Genomic DNA, 20,622 nt, shown 5'->3' on the forward strand with positions numbered 1-20,622 from the left:
ATGGCCAGCAGTTCCGCTCCACAGCCACTGGGCTCAGTGGCTTCAATTCTGGGGCTGAGACAAGATCTCACCCAGGCTGGCCACCATGGCCTAGCTGCTGTGACCCTGTGGACAGGGTGAGGGCTGCTCAGGGAAGGGGGTGGCAGTATGCCATGTGTCCTATCAGTAGCTTCTTGGTCCATTTTTCCATTTATGTGCGAGTTACAGTCTCAAAATATTCCTTTGTAAGGAAAACGTAAAGAAAGAGTTTTTTTTTTTTCTTTTCCTCTCTCTCCCAGTTTTCTTCTTTTGTTTTGTTGTTGGCCATGTTGGAAGGAACCCAGAACCTTGCACACTGTAGGGACGCACCCCACCTCTGAACCGTACCCTACCCTGGACTACTGTCCTTCACAGCCACTGTGTCTGGGCTGGCTTCCTCCTGTCTGTCACTTCCTGGCTTCACAGGTGGATGTGCCTCTAAGAGACTCAGTTTCCCCATCTACATAGTGAAGCAGCAGGGTCTCACAGAGCGGCTGTGTGGCTCTCTGTCCCTGTCAGCCTCCTCTGCTGTGCGTCCTCACTTTCCCTCAGGACCCGAGCTGCCATCTATGTTGTTCATGCCCACAGAGTACGGTGCCCACAGCCTGGCTGTGCAAGCATCCTCTGTGAGGTCCCGGCCAGCCCCGGAAGGGAGTGGAGACCCTTCCTCTCCAGTGCCAGGGGCAAGACCGTGCATGTCTGAGATGTCAGATACTGTCTCAGTTGGGGAGCCCATATACAAAGCAGGGTAGAGGCCCCTACACACACACCCCCTCTCATCAGCAGAGCAGGCTCCCAGCTGCTGAGCAGACCCAGGGAAGGACACGAGTGTCTGAGCCACAGCCCTGCTGCAGCGCGAGGGTGTCCATACACAAAACCACCAAGAGTCTGTGGTAGGTGGACTGTCTACAGACTGCTTGGAGGGCTCCCTCCCCAGCCCAGATGCCCCCTTTTCCTCTGCAGAAGGCTGTGTGCTGTCGGCTCAGGTTTGGGCTAGGCACCCAGCAGGGCAGGAAGAAGCCAGGCCTGGGCAGCTGCCAGAGGGAGGGAGGAACAGGGATGAGGCTGGGAGGCAGGAAGGTACAGGCACAGCCAGGCAGCCGGTAAGTTCTCAGTAGGAGCATTGGCAATGGTGAAGGAGGCCTTGGCCTCAACCACGGGCAGGAGACCCCATGCTAGTGACTCAGACACCCTCCAGGGAGAAGGTGGCCGCTGTGAAGTGAGTAGGAAGGCCACCCCCCCGGATGACTCCTGTGCCTGCGCTCAGTGCCCTGGAGCCACCTCGTCCATCCCTTGGAAGCCAGCTCTGAAAAGGGCTCCTCACCATCGCAGCCATCCCCCAGACCACTGCAGGCCTGGGGAAGCGGCTGCTCTCCAGTGACTCTGACAGCCGCCAGATGTCACTGTCACAGGAATGCCCCCTGCAAGTAGCCACAAACATGTTTAGTATGTACCACACAGGCAAGGTGTGTGTGTGGGGCTGACACCTTGGACATCTCCAAGGGCCAGGAGACCAATGTCATTGCTTGTCCCCCTCAGGACTCACAGCACCTGTCACTCATAGCACCTGTCACTCAAATGAATAATTACCGAGAAGCAATATGGACAAAGATCTTTGGTCTAAACTGTGACCCTGTCCCTGCCTCGGGCTGACTCACAGGCATCCTTCAAGACCCAATTCACACGACTTGGGCTCCTCTGAGTATCACCCCTCACGGGGTCTCATGATAATTTCTCCCGTTTGTTTCCTTCCCCACCCCCACCCCCACCCAACTCCATACTCCCTAATACTGGACCTAGGACTTCTTCATACCAGGCAAGTGCTCTACCATCTAGTTCTCTTTTTTTTTTTTCTTTCTTTATTTTTTAAAAACTTTTTTTTCATTTTACATACCAATCCCAGTTCCCCCTCCCTCTCTGGCTCCCTCCAGCTCCTCTCATATCCTCCCCCCATCTACTCCTCAGAGGGGGTAAGGCCTCCACTGGGGAGTCAACAAAGTCTGGCATACTAAGTTGAGGCAGGACCAAGCCCCTCCCCACCATGTCAAGGCCCTTTTTTATTTTATTTTTTTAAAAGATTTATTTATGCCGGGCGGTGGTGGCGCACACCTTTAATCCCAGCATTCGGGAGGCAGAGCCAGGCGGATCTCTGTGAGTTCGAGGCCAGCCTGGGCTACCAAGTGAGCTCCAGGAAAGGCGCAAAGCTATGCAGAGAAACCCTGTCTCGAAAAACCAAAAAAAAAAAAAAAAAAAAAAGATTTATTTATTTATACAGCATGTATGACCAGAAGAGAGCACCAGACCTTATTACAGATGGTTGTTAGCCACCATGTGGTTACTGGGAATTGAACTCAGGACCTCTGGAAGAACAGTCAGTACTCTTAACCTCTGAGCCATCTCTCCAGCCCTCCTTTTTTATTTTTTAAAGAAAGACTGTCACCAAGATGCCCAAGCAGAACTTGACTTTTTTTTTCTTTTCTTTTTGTTTTTCGAAACAGGGTTTCTCCATATAGTTTTGGAGCCTGTCCTGGATCTCGGTCTGCAGACCAGGCTGGCCTCGAACTCACAGAGATCCACCTGGCTCTGCCTCCTGAGTGCTGGGATTAAAGGTGTGCACCACCACCCGGCACTTATTTTTAATATGTAATGTTTTAATTTATTCTTTTGAGAACTTCATAGATGTACCCAATACATTTTGATCATATACACCCTCACTCCTCTCTTCCAAGTCCTCGGGGTTATCCCAACACATCCCCTTCCCAACTTCACCCTTCCCAGAGTCCACGAAGGCCTTGAACTTTTGATCTTCCTGCTCGTCGTCTTGAGTGGGAGGGCTTAGATTCTCCACTTTATTATGACCATTTGCCTGCCCGTTTCTGCCCTTCTCCGCCGGGGCTCTCTACAGGCAGGCCTGTGTCCTGCCCACCCTGAATGCTGGTGCTAGGCCCCGCCCTGAGTCTAGGACATGGAAATCAGAACGGACTGGAAGTGCCGCAGGTGTTCCGGATGCTGGAGCTGCTGGCTCTTGGTGCTGGTCCAGCCTAGCAGTGCAGGAGTGGCTGCTGGTGAACAATGGCCAGGGAGAGGAGCAGGAAGTAAGAGGGGCCTGAAATGGTTCATCAGGAGGGGTCCCCTCAGGCTCCTATGAAGTAGGCGGACCCCATTAGAGTGGCCCGGAAAAAGGGGGCCGCCTGCCAACACTGCGATTACATAGTCCGGCTCAGAACGGGCAGAGTCTGGGGAATGGGAGCTTGAAGCCCCTCTGCATCTAAGAAGGCAGGCAGGGTGGGCAGCGGCGTCACTCACCTTGGAAAACACCACCGGCTCCCAAACCAGCCACCTACCCTTGGCAACGGGGGCAGAAAAAGGTCCAGAGGGAGTTGGACACAAAGCGATTCAGCCCGACACTCCTGCTAGACACTGCATGAACTTCATCTGAACACCAAGGTCACCTGTGAGACGCCTGGTGTGGGCCGTCTGCTTCAGAACTGAGGAGAAGGTGATTTGAATAACCTGTTCAGATCACGAGGCCCCAGGGCACCAAGCCCGTTAGAGGGCTTTTAAAATCAAATAAAGCTAATTAAAACAAGAAAATACTCTTTGAGCCCTGATTTGCTGGGAGCTCCAAATGCTGTCTCATTTACCACAGGATCAACAACAGTACCTGGAAACAGGTCCTGAGAGACAACGGGGAAGAATTAATTCCATGCAGGACTGGAGCCCTGGAGCTGGGCAGCCAGAGGCCACTACTCTCCCCACCTGCTTTATCACTGGGGTGCGGTAGCCTTTGCAATCCCCGGGGGAAGGCTCCAGGGGAAAACAATCTGTCCTGTCAGGTGACCACAGGTGACCAGGGGAAGTGTCAGACGGTGCTCAGTCTTCAGGGAACCCATCTGCCCCTATCTTCTCAGGAGCCTGGCAATTCCTGGTCTATGACAGTCTGGCCACCTACCCAGCTCTCCTCTCCTTCACAGGCAGCATCTGGCTTCAGGATCTCCAAAGACCCTGGCTCTGAGATGTCTCCAAGGCAGCCACCACCAGGAGCCTGCTGCTTGTTGCTAAGCATCTGTGGTTCCCGCGGCCCATGTCAGAACTCCCCATTCCACTCTGTGGTCCTCTCTGTCCTATACCAGGCCTTGCTCGCTGCAACTTAGCCCTCTCCTGCTGTCCAGGCTGCCCCCTGCTGCCTTATCACAGTACGGCCACTGCAGGCTGAAGCTGATGCCCACAGAGGAGGCGGTAGACCAGTAGTCTCAGGTCGGTAGTTACTGACTCTGGCCAAGATTCCTGTTGTGGAGGATCACGTCAATTTCACTCTGACAAAGACTGAGTTACCATGGTTCCCAGATCTTGGAGTGTGGTTAAGATGCTGGTAATGACATCCTTTGTCCTCACAGACCCTGTTCAGATGCCCTCTGGGGACTTCAGATGGCAAGTGGATAGTAGCTGCTCATCTTCTCCTAGAGCATGTCCGGGTGAAATGAGATGATCCACGCAGAGGCTACACAGCATTGTCCAGCACTCAGAAAGTACGAGCCACATGATTCTGCTTCTAGGATAGTGTAGATAGGGAACCAGATCCCTGCCCACCCCACAAGAGGTCACAGAGTCACTGCAGATTGCATTCAGGACAACTGAGTCAAAGGGGTGTTCTTAGTCACCCCCCAAGGCTTTCTCTGCACCCTCACCTTGTATCCATGCCTTATGGCCTCTTCTTGCCACCCTAAGCTTTCCTGCCTCCGTCTTGAGTCTCTGCTGGCCTGCGCCTGTGAGGGAAGCTAACTATTTGCATAAGTACACCTGCCACCAGGACTTTGGCCCTCTCCCACAAACGCCTTTGGTTGCCTGACAACGATGTACAGTGCATTTCACATCCTCCCAGAAGCCAGCTACAATGGCAGCTCAGAGCTGAGTCGGGGACTTTGCCATCCACAGAAAGGCTGCCTGCAATTCCAGAGGCGCCTGTGCTCTAAGGGGAAAGACGCCTGGGAGCCTTGAATAAAAATCAAAGCTCCAACCCCCCTGCCCTGTTGATGAATGGACATTTCCCAGTCAGGTTCCTTGTCTAAGGGCCCATGGGGGTCAGGGATATGCCCTAGGAACAAGCACAGTACTCCTAAATGACCCCCAGAAGATCCTCTCAACAGGCCCACCCAAACAGATCCCCACAGGGGAGCCTCCTCAGCAGAGTCTTCCCACTAGACACCACGTTATACTTCTAGCAGACCTTTTTGGAATAAGCGGAGCAGGCAGTGGTTTTACTTCCTACTGTAAATTACTAAATGGCTGTTTTGAAACCTCCTCCAACCATTTGTCCAGTCTTCTCAACTGGTCAGTTCCAAGTAGACTCTACTGATCAAGTCGGAGTTAAAGACAGATCAGAAGGTTCAAGTCCTGGCCACCCCAAGGGCCTTCACAGTTTATTTACCCTTAAGTTGCTATTTATGTGCTAATCTAAACAAAATACCTTCCTCTCTCTGATCATAAGGAGCTCTTAAAAGTGAAGATGAAGAAGCCTTTTTTATCATCTGTCTATCCATCCATCCATCCGTCTACCTATTTATCCTAATCTAAGATGGGGTCCTGGTGTTTTCCAGGCTGATTCTGAACCACTGGTCTCAAGCCGTCCTCTCAGCTCAGCCTCCTGAGTAGCTGGGACTATGCGTTCACATCAACATGCCTAGTCCTTTCCTATTTTAACACTGACCTAAGCAATTTGCTAGAAACACTAACCTTTGCTTGGAACAGAGTATTGATGTTACTGCAAGATTTTTCTTTTATGTTTTTCAACTTCTAAGCAACAATACTAGAACAGAAGCCATCTATCCACCCATCGCTAGCAGGAACTGCCTTTGCATTATTATAATTATGATTACAATGTGTGCAACAGAGCAACCAAGGTCATTAAGAACACAGTGGAGTCACTGTGTCCTTCCTAACCTGCACACTGCCCATGCGGGTGTGGCTCTGCACCACAAGGAGACTTCTTGTTACACAGTAGCTTGTCTATGTCTCTGCTCCCTGTCCTTGTCCTGTCAGTATTCCACATGCCTTGGACACATCTTCAACAGCATTGCTTTGCTGTGTGGACCCCCTGGGAGGGACCTGCAGTACTGAAGTAGTGACTGCTTCACTGGCCCTGGAATCAGAGCGGTGAGGAGAGCATTCCAGCTGTGCATCATTCTAGACAGAAGCAAAGCCCTCAGAGAGAAGTGCTTGCTGTCCAGTACCACCCGCAGACGGCTGGAGGGCAAGCCAGGCTCCCAGGCTGTCTGTCCAGGCTGTCTGTCCAGCCCTGCCCAGCAGCCAGACATCCTGGATTCTGAGCACTGGGCTTGAGGTGACCCTTGTGGGGAACAGGCATTTAGACAGCCTGAATTCTGTCTGCATGCACACAAGTTCCATGTGGTCTCCAAGCACCAAACATGGCTTTGTCAGCAAGTCGTTGCTTGGATTTTGCCTTTTCCGTGGATGTTACTGCAAACGTAAGACCCACACTTTGACGAGAGCCCCTTCTCAGCTGTGGAGAGCGTCCCTCACTTGACAGCTGAGCACTTCTCTGGCAACCGAGGGGCTGCTTCCAATTTGCCATCTCTTAAACAGCCTGCCGTGAGCAGTTTGGTTATTTCCAGAGTTCATTTCCAAAAGCACAATCATTGGGTGCTTTTACATGGATTTACGACCCTAGCAACAGCCAGTCACACTCCAGCTGCCGGGCACTCTGGCCCTGGTCTCTCTGAGATTCCCCAAAGCTCTCCTCTGCTCTGCACTGAGGATTCTGTTTCTTGGGATGTAGATCACACACGATGTCCTCTGTATATCTGTATATCTGGCCTGAGTGGTCACATGATGTCCTCTGTATATCTGTGTGACCTTTTCATGACAACAGTCATGTATCTGGTATGACCTCCTTCTAACTTAATGACGTATGAAACTACTAATTTTTATTTTTAATTTAAAATTTTTTTTTTTTATGTATTTACCTTTTCTGGTTTTCAAGACAGGATCTCTCTGTGTAGCCCTGGCTGTCCTGGAACTCTGTAGACCAGGCTGGCCTTGAACTTAGAGATCTGCCTGCCTCTGCCTCCTGAGTTCTGGGATTAAAGGCGTGTGCCACCACTCTAACTCTATTTTTTATTTTTTCATCTTATGTATTTTGTGTTTGTTTGTGTGCATGTGCTTGTATGGTGCGTGTGCGCATGCGTGTGTGTGTGTGTGTGTGTGTGTGTGTGTGTGTGTGTGTGTGTGTGTGTGAAGTGGAACATTGGAACATTCTTTTTTTTTGATGCAGGACTTTTTTCAGGACTGCGAGTCTCCCAGGAGGGTGGCTTTCTCCTAACCTATTGACTACAGAAATCTTCATTCAAACAAGGCTCCAAGAGAGCTGGACCTTTTGAGAAAACTGGCTGCTGCTGGAAGCTCTGTGTGACCCACAGAAGCCCATAACGGGGGCTTCTGAAGGGTGAATGTGCTCATCCACGAGAATACACCCAAACACACACCCAGATTCCTTGGCCTCACCCCAGGGCCACAGCTGCTGCCCTCGGAGGAACTATGCGCACATCTCAGATGGAGAAATCCCCAGCAGGGCGCCCATCCTCTCTCTGCGGTCTCAGCTGGGTAGGGTTAAGATGAAGGGGACACCCTCGGCTTCCTGTGACCAGGCCTGTTGCCTGGCAAAGCTCATGTGTGTGCACACGGTGGTACACTGGAACCCTGTCACTCTTACCTCATGAGTTCAGGTGCTGTTGGTGCCAGGATGTCTTTATCCTGGTGATGACCCTCCATGGCCTGTCTTCATAACCGTCTCTTAGAGTTCGGTCTCACAGGCTGCAGCAGCTCTCAATCTGATCCCCTCCCTGCCCCAGCTGGACTGTCTGCTTATGCTGGGGCCTGCAGGCAGCAAAATCCATGTGTTGGGGTGGTACTCTGGGGCCAGGTGAGGTCTAACAGGCTCTTGGGGGCTCCTCCCCACCCAGGGGAGCCATCCTGTGTTCCTCTTGCCTCACGTTCAGGCCCCTGTATGAGGTAATGTGACGGGAGCTGGGTCTCTACCTCCCTTCCTGGATCCTCCCCATTCCCATCGAGGTCCCTAGTGTCACAGGCTGGCACAGGCTGCTTCTGTCTGCTTCCCACACAGGGACGGGTCAGGAGGAGGGAGCAGGACCACAGGCATCCCGGGCTGCTGCCAGTGCCGTGGACAGCTGAGAGGGGCATGCTTGGGCAGAAGCAGGGCCGCGGGAGGCTCATCAGTCACCAGGCACTGACTGCTGACTCTCCTGTCCCAGCACCAGGCCAAAGATTGGCCGCAGAAGTAACAACTGTGAGGCGGGGATAGAGCCCCGGGACACAGCTGCCTGCATGTACAGTGGCTGACCAGAGATGTCCGCCCTGGATCCTAGGAGGGCACGTGGGCTGTGTATCACAGGATCCCTGGTTTAGAAGGACCCACAGGCCAACAGGCTGGTCCTTCACTTTCCAACATGAATGAATCCTGTCTCCTGGCCCTCTACCCCTCCCCCCATTCAGACACCGAATGCTCTAGAAATCTGCCCTTGACTTGGCAACCGGTGTTTCCACAGTAAGGGGTCATAGGAACAAGGGGGTGGGTGGTCTCAGGCAACTCAGACCTGTCCACTATCCTTTCCTGCTGTAAGATCTAGGATAATGTCCCCCATCTTGGCCCATTCCCCATGTTGCCAATCCTCCCCCATAATGTACCAGGAAGCACATGCCAGCCGAAAAGGTCACACAAGGCTGGCTCGCTCATCTCCCTGGCACCCCAGCCATGACTCAGCTGAGACTCATAAGGCATATTAATAAATTTCTAAGGTGAGCATATAAGGGTACTGACCTCTCCAGGCTCCCACGTGGCCATCCTTGGGCCACAGATGTGATCCTATCCCCTACCCCAGCACAGGGTTTGCCAGGAGGTAAGCAAGGGCAGACGCAGGTGGCCGTGAGAGCCTGCAGACAGGGCTCGGCAGACGGGGATGATGTATTTACCCTGGTGGATACGCCTGGAACAGGGGATGTCAAGGGAAGAGGATCAAGGCTCAGCACTCCGAGCTCAGAGCTATCAAGGAGACTTTCAAAGAGTGCGGCTTTAAATCAGGCAGGCCAGGGTAAAATAAGTTCCGGGTAGGTGCCTGTGTTTCGTTTCGTTTACAGAACTAATTCGGGAAGCAAAGCTGAGGCATTTTCTGGTCCAGCAGGAGAAGCTTAGGCGATGCCTCTCCCCTTCTCACACACCAATGTGGACATGTTTAGAGGTCATTAACCCTTCCTAGGTCCACCAGAGAACTGAGGTCACAGGCAAACTGCTGTTCGTCCCTTTGCACCCAGGCTGGAAAGGCAGGCAGATACAGAGAACGACAACCTCGTCGAGCTCAGGCTGTGGAGGTCAGGACTGGGGTGGACACACACTCAGGTAGTGCCGAAGGCTCGATGCGGACAGGCCAGCCTCACGGCAGGCACTCACCCTTTTGTGAGTCGAACTCCACGAGCCCTGCCAGCTCCCACGGTGAAATCAGAGCACCATTCCCCAGCATCAGGCAGTGGGAGGGGGGACGTCGTCATTTTAAATACACTAGAGCATTCTATTCCTCTCAAGAAAGCCTACTGCCCAGGATTCTGGCTAACTAAAGCCAACACCAATCCCAGCCCCTTCTAGATGTCCGGTACCACGAACGAGGGAAAGGAAGGGAAGGAGAAGCAGGCATGAAGAGACCTGAGCATGGGGTGACAGGGCTCTCTCCCCAGCACGCTAGCTCCGGGCCACTGAAGGCCTGTTTACCAGAGTGGTGTCCACTACATTATGTCCATCTTTCAACCAAACACTACAGATCAAACAAAAGGACAAAAAGACACAGCAAGCAGGCTCCAGTGCGGCAGGGAGATGTTGGAACTGGCAGATTGGGAGCTGGAAACAAGTATGATCAACATGTTAAAGGTGCCAATGGGAAGATCGGAACACACGCAGAAGCAGATGGGCAATGTGATCAGAGAGATGGAAATTCTGAGAAAGAACGGGGAAAAAAAAAAAAAAAAGCCCTGCTGCACATCAAAGACACAGGCAGAAAAGCAGAATGCTTTACAGGAGCTCAAAACCGATGGGCGGGGCTGAAGAAAGGACAAGGGGGCTGGAGAAGCAGCGACAGCGGACGACAAAACTGAACTGTGAAGAGGACGCCCAGGACCGTGACTTGGGCCAGGACAGGAAACAACAACAGAATACTGGAACGGTGGACCGAGCAGACGCCACACCACGTGCATCTAAGGAGTTCAGATGATGGGAGGTAGATTACTAGCTATCACTTCAGCTACTATTTTCTCTTTGTTCTGCTTCTTTTTGTCTTTCCTCTTCTGTCTGTTGTCCAGTGAGCATTTTACATCCTGATTCCACTTCCTCCTCTCTGTCATCCTGGCCCCTCTCATCTTCCGGGGTATCTTACTCCCCATCAGCTATAATCACCAAATACGTTGTTGCTGCTATTTTTTTTTTTTTTTTTTTTTTTTTTTTGGTTTTTCGAGACAGGGTTTCTCTGTGTAGCTTTGCGCCTTTCCTGGAGCTCACTTGGTAGCCCAGGCTGGCCTCGAACTCACAGAGATCCGCCTGGCTCTGCCTCCCGAGTGCTGGGATTAAAGGCGTGTGCCACCAACACCCGGCTGTTGCTGCTATTTTTAATCAACTATTATCTGCTCGATCAGATAATAGTATTTTTATGTGTTTATTTAAGACATATTTCATATCACTTTCACTTACTCCTCTTCCTTTCTGCTTCTGACCGATGCCATTCTTAACTTTTCGAACATTCTAATGTTTCCTAACAGACAAGTTTACTGGTGAACAACCCTCCCGCGGGTGTTTAAGAACATGTTATTGCTCCTTAACGGCAGCAGCAACAATGCATTTGGTGACTGCGGCGACTGGGTGAGTGAGAGTGAGCCCCACACGAAGCCCACAAGGTAAGGATCTACCTTGTCACCCGAGAGTCAGGGCAGTGCTGAGTGCGGGCTTGGATCGACGGCGAATGATACCGCAAACTCTAGGGTAACGACGGGATCGTGACAAAGAACGATTACTGACACACAGGACAGAAGAGGGACAAGGATGAGAGAAAGGGAAGGAGGCGGGAGGAATCGGCATATAAAATGTTCAGTTAGGCCACGACAAACAGAAAAGGGAAAACAAAAAGAAAGAGAGAGAAAATAGTAGCTAATCTGATAGCTATTAACCCAAGGATATCAATATCAATTGAGTCTAAATACACCACTTAAACCAGGTGGTGGTGGCACACACCTTTAATCCCAGCACTTGGGAGGCAGAAGCAGGCAGATCTCTGAGTTTGAGGCCAGCCTGGACTACAGAGTGAGTTCCAGGACAGCCAGGGTTACACAGAGAAACCCTGGAGTATAAAACAAGACTCAACTATATACTGTCTACAAGAAACCAACTTTCAAAGTAAAGACACAACCAGATTTAGAGTAAAGACACAGTATCATCCAAAACAATTATCCTCAGTGCTATCCTATCAAAATTCCACTAACTCCCCCACCCACAGAAATAGTAAACTCTATCCCCAAATTCATATGTAATCCTAAGAGACACCAAATAAGTCAAAACAATCTTTGGGTCGGGGAAGCTGAACAAAGTTAAAAGACTCACTTCTCCTGATTTCAGAACTCATTACAAAGCTAAGGTAAAGAAAATGATACGGTGCTGGCATAAGAATAGACATACAGACCAGCAGGAGAAAATATGGTCCACCAATTCGCAATTAGGATGCTAAAACCATTCACTACAAAATGGACAGTCTTGTCAACAAATGGTGCTAGGAAAATTGGATAACCACATGCAAAAGAATGAAGCTGGGTCATATTATCTACCATAAATCAAAGTTAGCTCAAAATGGACCAAAGCCTAAATTTAAGAGATCCAATCACAAAACACTTAGAATAAAACATAGATGGAAATCTTCATGACATTAGATGTGGCAATGATCTCTTAGATGTGACACCAAAGGACAAGCAATAAGAACCATAAACTGGACTCCATGAAAATACAAAACTCTTGAGTATCAAAGGGTACCAGCGGGAATGAGGTGTGACCCAGGGTAGCCTAGCATTCACAAGGCAGAGCTAAATCCCTGGATCACACACATGCACACGAACATGGACAGAGACATGGGCGCAGACACTACCAAGACACTGAAAAGACAATCTACGATATGGGAGAAAATATTTGCAATTAATATATCCTATAAGAGCTAAATAAAAAAATCCCTAAAGTCAACAACAAAACCCCAGAGCACAATCCTAATAGAAATAAGAAATAGACATTCTCCAAAGAAGACACACGGCCAATAAGGGCACTGAGATGTTCAGCATCCGGTAGCCACAGTCACTTCCCGTCCATTAGGATGACCACTTTGACTACGAAAACAAAACAAACAAAACAAAACACAACAAAAACTTTAAAAACTGAACAGAAGTGCTGGCAGGGAGGCAGAGGACTTGGAGCTTTGGCATCGATGATGAGGACATAAAACGATAAGACAGCCAGTGGTTCCTCAAAACAGTTAAACACGGGTCAGCATATGATCCAGCAATTCTAGGCGAAGTCAAAGAACTGAGAGCAGGGACTGAAACAGGTACATGTACACCACACTCACAGCGGCACTGGTCACAAGTGCCTAAGGCAGAAGCAATCACACGCCCATTGAAGGATGAATGGCTGAGCAAAGGGCAGCACATGCCCACACAGGCAAGGTTACTCAGCCTCGGCAAGGAAGAAAACCCTGGCACACACGCTACAATATCCATGCACTTTCAAAGATTCACTAAAACAAGCCAGTCCCAGATGATGAACGCGCCAGGGTTCCCCTCATACAGGTGCCGCGGACAGGCAAATCCATAAAGCAGGTAAGAGCGTGAGGAGGGCCTGGAGGAAAGGGGGGGGGGCTGGTGTCCAGTGCACACAGTGTTCCCCCGGAGCACATGGACGGTGTGAGTGGGCTCAGTGCAACTGAACTCTGTCCTCAAACGGCTAAAATCGTGTAATAGATATAAAATAAAATGTAAGAAACATTTTGATTAGTCATAGAGCAATATAAATAAATGCACTGGTATGCAAATTAGAGAAAACAATAGAGGACAGGGCCAATAATTCACAACTGACTTTATTATTGATTCATTTGTCCATTTCTTGAATCTGGCACTTTCCTCATTATACATGTGATCTTGAGATGAATTTTCGTCTGTAAATGAAGATAGTACTTTAGCTAGCGTTTTTGTAAAACTAAAAAACACTGCATGTGATGTGTGTAAACAATCAAATGTTGCCTACAATCATGTTTTTAATAGTTAAAATGGTACATTTTATGTGATGTCCATCTGGCCACAATTTTTTAAAGTAGGTGGAGAAAGACACGCTCCCTAAAATAAAGCTTGAGTCATTTCAGAATGAGGGAAACTGTGAGGTGCAGATGGACCAGTCCACAGCGACAGAGAACCACTCTTCAAGACACAGCCATCCAAGACATGGGCACACCCAACAGCAAAGTGTCGGCACGAGACGGAGCTGCTGGAACTGTGAGATGGGCTAGACAAACCCACCTTCACAGCTGGAGATGGAGAAGTCGGCACCAGAAAAGGACAGAGCCAGGGGTGGGGGCGATGGCTGCCGCAGAAACCCAAAGACCTGAGTCTGAACCCCAGAACCCACATAAAAAGTGCCAGGAGGGGTGGCACACACTCACAACCCCAGCATTTGGAAGGCGAAGACCGGTGGACTGGACGGGGTGGGGGCGGGGTTGCCGGCTTAGCCTACTAGTCAAATTCCAGGCCAGTGTGAGCCTGGGTGGCACCTGAGGAGCAAACATCTGAGGTTGTTCTCTGGCCTCACACACACATGGGTGTGTGCCTGCATACATATGAACACATGTATGTGCACACACCTATACATACAGAAATGGAAAGATCTAGCAGGCAGAAACTCAGAAACCATTACTTATCTGGACATGAAGGAGGTCTAGAAACAGCAGATCTACCCTCCATCCCCAAACTCACACCAAATGGTCACTGAGATAGACCCTGTGCTGGGCCATAAACACACTTTGAGTTGAAAAGAACAGAAATCAAACCATGTGTTTGGGCTATGATGGATCCAAACTGGAATAAATTACAGAAAGCTTGAAAAATCCCAACACATCGTTATTAAATGCCATGTTTCTAAATTTTATAAGGATCAAAGAAAAGGGCTGAAGGAAAAATTTAAAAGATATTTTGATTAAAAAAATGAAAGTAGACCTCATCAAAAACTGCCAAATGCAGTTAGAGTGGAACTCAGAGGAAATTTTATGTCATAAAATGCATATATTTAGAAAAGAAAAAAAAATCTAAAAATCAGTAACCTGAGCCGCTTCTTCAGAAATGAGAAAGAGGGACGGGAGAGATGGCTCAGTGGTTAAGAACACCCGCTGCTCTTGCAGAGAACCCAGGTTCAATTCTGGGTACCCACATGGCGATGCACAGCCATCCCTAACTCCAGTTCGGGGGGGGGGGGGGGGAGGGGGGGGACTGAAGCCCTCTTCTAACTGCCGTGGGCACCAGGCACACATGTGTTGCACACGTACCCAGGCAGGCAAAACATTCATACACACAGAAATAGATAAATAAAAATGAACAGGAGAGGGGATGAAATGGAAAACAGGCAGAAGAAAACTAAAAACTAGAGCAGAAATCAGTGAAACTGTAGACAGGAAATCAATGCAGAAAATCAACAAAGCCAAAAGCTTTGAAAAGATCAATGCCGGTGAAAAGCCGCTGGCCACGCTAGAGTGTGAGATCCAGATGAGGTGAAGAAAGAGAACAGAACGCAAGAGCGGGATGAGGAGAGAAGACACACCACCACAGAGATGAAGGCAGGACCATCATCACTGAGCCCACGGACATTGGAAGGATGAGGAGGGGCCATGCGGACAGACCTGTGGCCATAGTTTGACAAACAAAATGCGATGGAACAACTCCTGGAAAGACATCATCCATCCGCAGTCACACCATGCCAGCTCGTGCCTGTGGTTCTAGCACTCGGGAGGCAAGAAGGATCTCAAGTTCAAGGCCAGTGTGGGCTCCACTGGAAGACTGTCTCAAAAAACAAAGCACGAGAGAGAGCTTCTCTGACCAGGTCAAGGTCTCTCAAGAATGCAATGAGTAACCGACAGCTTTCCCAGCAGAGAGAACCATGCTCTGATTTGTGGGTTCTATCAGAATTTAAGAACGTGTAACAAGCTGGACACAGTAGCACACATCTCTAATCCCTGCCCTTGGGAGGCAGAGGCAGGTGGATCTTCATGAGCTCATGGCCAGCCTGGGCTACATAGAGAGTTGCAGGCCAGCCAGGGCTCTATAGTGAGACCCTGTCTCAAGAACAAAACAGACAAAAGGAAAGTGTACCAATTCTCTTCTAGAAAATAAAAGCAAAAGGAATACTTAACTCATTTTAGCCAACCAATTTCACTAATACCTAAGTGAAGATTACAGGAAGGAAATTGAAAGCGTGATTCTAATTGGTCTTAACAATAAAAACCCGGAGTCAGATATTGAGGGTGAAAGCTGAAAGATCCGAGAAGCAGAGCAGCAGCCACTAGAGACTTCTTACCTCTACGAATCCTCAGGCCAAATGGGGGCCAAGATCCTGTCACCACCCACCTTATATTCCTGTCTCCACCTCCCAAGCGCTGGGGTTAAAGGTGTGAGTCACCAATGCCCGCCCAGCTGTTTTTCTTTTAGACTGGTTCAATCTCATGTAGCCCAGGGTAGCCTTGAACTCCCGATCTTCCTGCTTCCTTCTCCTAAGTGCTGGGACTAAAGGTGTGTGCCACCACTGCCTGGCCTCTACGGTTAACTAATGGCTAGCTCTGCCCTCTGATCTCCAGGCAAGCTTTATTTGTCAGAACACAAACCAAATATCACACAACAGAAATCCGTGGTGGAGATTTTTCATAAACTAGATGCAAAAATCCTTAACAGAGATTTCTAAGTTGAAGCCAGTGAAACTCTCCCTTGGTATACAAGGCTGGCTCATGTTCAAAATCAATATAATCATGCCATCAACAAATTAAAGATGAAAAATAATGTGACCATACAGATAGCAAAAAGAGCATTTAATAAAATCCAACGCTCATTACAGCATACACATTCACACACACACCCTCAGTAAACTAGAAATACAGTAGAATGTCCACAACTTGATAAAAAGAATTGACAAAGACCTACAGTTTCTTTCACACTTAAATCTAGATACCATCCCACAAGACCAGAAGAAAGCAAGGCTGTCTCCTTTCCCATTATGATCCGCCATCGTACTGGAAAGTCCCAGCTAATGCAAGTAAGACAAAGAAAAGGAAATACAGATCATACTGCTGGGAACGGGAAAATATAACCATCTTTGCTTAGAAATGACGCATCTACGGAGAAACCCCCTCCAACCAACAAAAACCTAATCACAAGTGGTACAGAAGGGCGGGAGGTTATTAGGTTGATATTTAAAAATCAACTGTTGTCTTATAAGCAATTGGAATTTGAAACCTGAAATATAATAGCATTTACGTCAGCACCACAAAAAGTGAAGTAAGTGGGCGTATCTCTGGCAAAACATGCACAGGATCTAATAGGGAAAGAGCTGAAATTTGGATGAAAAAAAATGGAAGACGGAACTGACTGAGGAATGTTAAACTGTCATGCATAGGCTGACTCAGTTTATGAGCTGAGCTCTTCCCAGCTTCATCTACAGGTGAAAGACGAGCCCAACAAGATATTCTGTGGACATAGACAAACTTACTCTAAAGCTGATGTGGGAAAGAAAAAGATATAGAATGGCCAACACAACACTGAAAGGAAAGAACACAGTTCCAGGTCCCTGGAGACCTGGCGGAGAGAAAGGGGGTCTTGTCAACAACTGTGCTGGCATGAGTGAACATCCAGATGGAAAGGAATCTAGACACAGATCTTCTTCATACTTAGACAGTAGCTGTGGCTGGCCTGGAACTCCATCTGGACCAGGCTGGCCTCGAACTCACAGAGATCCTCCTGCCTCTACCTCCCGTGTGCTGGGATTAAAAGCCCTGACACTTCAGAGGGCAGTTGTTGGTTTCCTACATAATTAAAACTACCCTGCCACCTGAACCAGCAACTACATTCCCTATGATGTGCTCTAATTAGCTGCAAAGTTATAGACCCTGAACACAGACGCTCCTGTAACTCCAACTCCAGGGGATACGATGTCCTCTTCTGGCCTCCTCAGGTACTACACACATGTGGTGCTTACTTACATACAGGCAAAACATACATACACATAACATGCCCAAAACAGACGAGTCTTTAAAAAAATTAGAATAATACGGGATGGGTAGGTGTCATGGTCAGAATATGAAATACCCTCACAGGCTCACGTGTTTGACACTCGGTCCCCAGGTGGTGGCTGTAAAAGCGTCATGATTTGGCTGTGAGACTTCAGGGTATCTTGAGATGGTCTTCTGTTTCCTGACCGGATGTGATGTGACCGGCTGCCTCTGCTCCCGTCGCCAAACCTGCCCGGCACAGGTAGGCTTTCCCCTTAAACCGGGAACCCAAACAAAGTCTCCCTCTCTAAGTTTCCTGTCAGTGTGTGGTCACAGCCATGAGAAAAGCTACTAATACAGGGGTGGGGGAGGGACAGAAGGGAGCCCTATGCTTTCTGTCCCTGTAAGCATAAAATTACTTTAAAAATGAAGCCTGGTTAATAAAATAAAACATCATTGGCAACAACAACAAAAACCTTTCCTTTTTCTTTTCTGGGCTGGAGAAGATAGGAAAATTCCGAGTTTGAGGCCAGTCTGGGCTACATAGTAAGAGCCTGCCTCAAAATGGAATTACAAAGTAACAAAAAATATTTTTCTAGGATATGGAGAAGGATTTTAAAAACCAAACACAGAAAAGTGCCAGGCACAGGACAGTGCCGATGCACTGGCCACACAGGGAAATATCAGCACTTGAGTGACAAGAACCCACACAGCGTTAGGAGATGATACTTCAGGGTCGTGGGGGACAGAGTGTGACAAGACATGCCTTACACTGAGCACCTGGGTGAGGTCTTGACCGTGACACCCCTAACACACACACACACACACACACACACACACACACACACACACACACACACACACACGCCCTGCTCTACAGAAGGAGATTGTAGGGAGGGGAGGGGGACAGGCAGGGGAGAGGGGAGACAGAGGAAGGGGAGGGTCAGGGGAAGGGTGAGAGCAGAGAGGAGGGTGGTGGGACTCGGTGCTGGAATCCCCACATTGTTAGCCCTGTCCGGCTTTCGGCACTAGGGCCAGGCCCTCCGGCTCAGCCACATCTTTGACATTCCTTAACTGCCCACATCATGAGGCCTTTAGGCACATCGAAGGCCGACCCACCCCCAGGCCTGGTGCTTATAGGCCTGCAGCCTGAGCCGTGGTCCTCATCCGCAGGAGAGCTGAGCTTGTGTCTGGGCAAGGTGGCTTATCATCACACGGACTTCTGAGGACCTGGAAGATGGACAGGAGCTGGCTCTTGTTTCATTTCCTGGTTTTACAAACACAAACTTTTGCTTATTTTGTGTCCACTACCTGCTTCGTCCATTCATCAGTTGGAGGGCTGGTTATTTTCTTACTGACTCCTTAGGTGTTCTTTATGTGAGGGAAACCACCTGTTCATCCCCTTCAGCACCAGTACTGTGTGCCACGGTCTCCGTGACATAGACAGTGCTTGAGAGGATTTGGTCCAGAGCACATTCTTCTGTCCCAAACATGAGGACGGGCACTTTGAGGGCAGAACTGTATCTTCTCTAGGTCTCCAGAGTCCAAATGTGCAGCCACCTCTGCCTGTCAGGGGATCTGACACTGGATTGTCACAGGACAGGCTCTTCCCCCAGTGCCTACCTTCAGGTCTCTCCAGTTGTTACCCCCTCTGTTGGGACGCCTGCGGCAGGACAAGGTCACCCCATCTTTAGAGGGGACGAAGGTGGGCGGAAGACTACAAAGAAAGGACTGTGCGGGCCCCAGACATGGCCTGTGTCCTAATCCTGTGCAGAAAGGTGACCACTGACACCCAGACCATCTGTGCGATGCCTGCAGAAGGCACTTTGCCTAGCAACAGGCCTGAACACACAGCGCTTTTCCAGTCTCTCAACACTCCCTGCTGCGAAGCCAAGGACTGAGTGGCCATCTCTTCCCAGGCATCTGTCCATGCTGGTCTGTCCTTGTTGCCTGCCAGGCTGGGCTGGGCCAGAAAGGTGCAGCAGACACGGACGGTCCTCTGCAAAGGGTGGCTGTGTCCTCAGCCCAAATCCCTGTCCGATTTATTTATATGCCAGGCACCCACAATGACGACCCCGAGGTCCTCAAAGTACCACCTTAGCACCAGGCGCTGTCCCAAAGAGCAGCCAGGCACCAGACCAGCTCTGAAAGAGGGGTCTTACTTCAACCAGATGGGGTCCTCCAACCAGATGGGGTCCTCCAACCAGATGGGGTCCTCCTTTGAGAAGGCTGCCCAGCTGGAGGAGGGCTCTCAGGTCAAGGCCAGGCTACTGGCAGGGCAGGAACAACTTCAGAATCACTGTGCTAAGACGGTCCAGAACCTAAGCTCTATGGACCCTGGGAGCTGCACTTCACCCTCGGGGCCTGTCCTGGATGTCTGAGCTCTGGCTCCATCATACAATGTGTAGACGGTCCTGAAAGAACACAAGACATCTCCAGATGCAGAGGAGTCATCTGGCCTCAGGGTGAGAGCACAGGCAGGGGTCAGGACAAGGATGCCGAGAAAGTCTGTACTGTATGACGACTCCCTGGCCCAGCTTGACAACTTCAGTCTCCCCTGTGTGGCCTTAGAGCGTGCCAGCAGGAAGGGGTCACCTTGGATGGCAGCCTGTGACATTGAGACATCTGTGGGACATCTGAATGTGTGCCAACGAGGAAGACACTGTCCCAAATCGTGAGCTGAAGGAGAAGCAGCCCAGCAGCAACTCCCACAGAAGGCCGCTGGCAGCAGCCACGCCACCCCCTTCAAAGGCATCACTCCAGAGCCTGCCACATCCTCCTGGCAGAGGCTGCTGGCCACTGTGCCCGGGAAGGGACAGTGGGAAGTCACCACGCAGAGACAAGAATTGCATCAGACCCCAGAGGGTCTGAAATTACCTTTGAACAGTGACAGCCAAGGCCAGGTTGGCTCATGAAGGACAGGCCAGGAGACATGACATCCCTAGTCTGAGCAGGGATCTCAAGAACCCTGGGCGCTGTCTGAACAGCAGCTACACTGAGAACACACAGCCTCCCAACTCAGTGACTGTCTACTCTGTCCCTCTCCCCTGCAAGGCGTGCGTCATTTCAAGTTCTCACGACTAGGGATCTGTTACACTTCAGATCAATCCGATTTCACTTTTCTTGTTTGACTGTTTTGTTTTGGAGACAGGGTTTCTCTGTGTAACAGCTCTGACTGTCCTGGAACTTGTTTTGTAGACCAGGCTGGCCTTGAACTCACAGAGATCCACCTGGCTCTGCCTCCTGAGTGCTGGGATCAAAG

The 20,622-nt window shown here is 49.8% G+C and overlaps 1 protein-coding gene across 12 annotated transcripts in view; it reads right to left on the minus strand.

Annotated features, from left to right (window-relative positions):
- The window catches only part of Camk2b (calcium/calmodulin dependent protein kinase II beta), a 91,233-nt gene that overhangs the window by 56,109 nt on the left and 14,502 nt on the right, over window positions 1-20,622 (minus strand). The window lies entirely within an intron of this gene.

The sequence above is a fragment of the Peromyscus maniculatus genome, chromosome 10 (genome assembly GCF_049852395.1).
Source record: "Peromyscus maniculatus bairdii isolate BWxNUB_F1_BW_parent chromosome 10, HU_Pman_BW_mat_3.1, whole genome shotgun sequence".
Classification (NCBI taxonomy): domain Eukaryota; kingdom Metazoa; phylum Chordata; class Mammalia; order Rodentia; family Cricetidae; genus Peromyscus; species Peromyscus maniculatus.